The 1,762-nt window shown below is 42.6% G+C and overlaps 1 pseudogene; it reads right to left on the minus strand.

The window, feature by feature from the left end:
* Positions 1–964: 964 nt before the first annotated feature.
* LOC134948633 (5S ribosomal RNA) lies at positions 965–1,083 on the minus strand (annotated as a pseudogene).
* Between the last annotated feature and the right edge of the window lie 679 nt (positions 1,084–1,762).

Genomic DNA, 1,762 nt, shown 5'->3' on the forward strand with positions numbered 1-1,762 from the left:
TAACCCAACGCGTTTCGTCCTTAAGACTTCATCAAGGGGTGTAGGCAAACTGGGACCAGGCTTCTATTTATACCAGTATTAGTCTGATGTCAATTATGACATCATTTCCTGTTGCTATCACATGATACTTTTTAATAGACTAAGAACTAATAGTTTACATGAGGGAGTTATAAATTTATATACTGTATGAGTCCTATACATAGATCAGTTAACTTATTAGCAGATTTGGAGTTTAGAAAGTCATATAAAATCATCAGAAGTTGCGCCGATGCGCTTTCCGCCCCACTTCCGGTTTTTCGGCGGCGCGTCACTTCCGCCCCACTTCCGGACGCCGGACTGCGCATGCGCCCGCGGCTCTCAGTTCTTCTATTAGTAGGGAGCTGAGTGTAGAGGTTCTTTGTTTTCTTAGCGGCGGCCATCTTTGTGGAGGCTTTTTGTTGATTAGCTCTATGCGGCGGCCATCTTATTGGAGACCAGTAGTACTGACATTTATGGCATAAAGGTGAAAAATAGAAAAAAGGGGAATTAATAACGGAGGCATTACAGCATTTCCTCCTAAATAAACGAGCAACATGTGACCTAAGTGGAGGATTATCCATATGTATATATTGTCTAAATAAATAATATAATATAAAGAAACAGTTGTTTATATAAATGAATATAAAAGCAGTTATTTAAACATTAGCTTGCATAATGCATGTGCAAGTTTAGGCAGTGCTAAATATTTTAAGTGCTTAGTGCAGGTATGAGCACTGATAAATACAGTATGCTAAATATTAGCATAACAATTTATGCAAATTAAGGTGCTGATTAGGGCAGTGAATTACAGTGCTTGATGCAGATAAAATAGGGGCAGTGAGGGACGGGGATGTTAGTGTGATACGTATCGTGCTTAGTGAAAAATTAGTATAGCAGTTTTACGGTGTCGCAACTGACATGCTCATGTAGGCTTTTTCAATTAGTTTGGTTACAGTACCTGATCTTCCAGGTGGTCTCCCTGTTCTGGTACTGATCAGGCCCGACACTGCTTCGCTTCCAAGATCGGACGAGATTGGGCATGTCCAGTGTGGTTTGACTGTAGAAATCACTTACCATACATGTGTCAGCGTTATTTATGATACTGCTATACATATTATAGGAGGGATGGTGGGTAGGATGAGGTGGGGGGGGGGGGGGGGGGGGGGGGGGAGGGTTAGGTATGGGGGGGGGGAGGGGAGGGGAGGGGGGGGGGGGGGAGGGAGAGGGGGATAAAGAGTATATAGTGGTTATTGCATAAATTGTATTTTGTATATCCGACCGTGTATTCCTGGTGCCAGGAATGAGATTACAGGAACGGCGCAATTTCGTAGTAATCGTTGAATCCCTTTGGATGAAGTGTCTGCAATTGGAAGATCCAATACATTTCTCTTCGTGATAGTCTGTTGGCCAAATCGCCACCTCTTTCACCCAGTTTCACCAGTTCGATAGCTTTAAAAGTCAATGCCTCTGGGTTTGAGTTATGTGTTGAGTTGAAGTGTCTGGATACTGCATGTGTTTCTATTTTATTCTTTATATTGCGGACGTGTTCTTGGATTCTCATTTTGAGGGGTCTCTTTGTCTTTCCCACATATTGCTTACCGCACCCACATTCTAACAGGTAGATTACTGATTGGGTATTGCAATTTATGAAGTCTTTGATTTTGTGAGTCTCCCTTTTTTCCGTGTCTGTAAAGGTCTTCCTCACTGGGTGTAGGTACCTGCAGATATTGCATCGACCGCACTT

This window comes from Pseudophryne corroboree, chromosome 1 (genome assembly GCF_028390025.1).
Source record: "Pseudophryne corroboree isolate aPseCor3 chromosome 1, aPseCor3.hap2, whole genome shotgun sequence".
NCBI lineage: Eukaryota > Metazoa > Chordata > Amphibia > Anura > Myobatrachidae > Pseudophryne > Pseudophryne corroboree.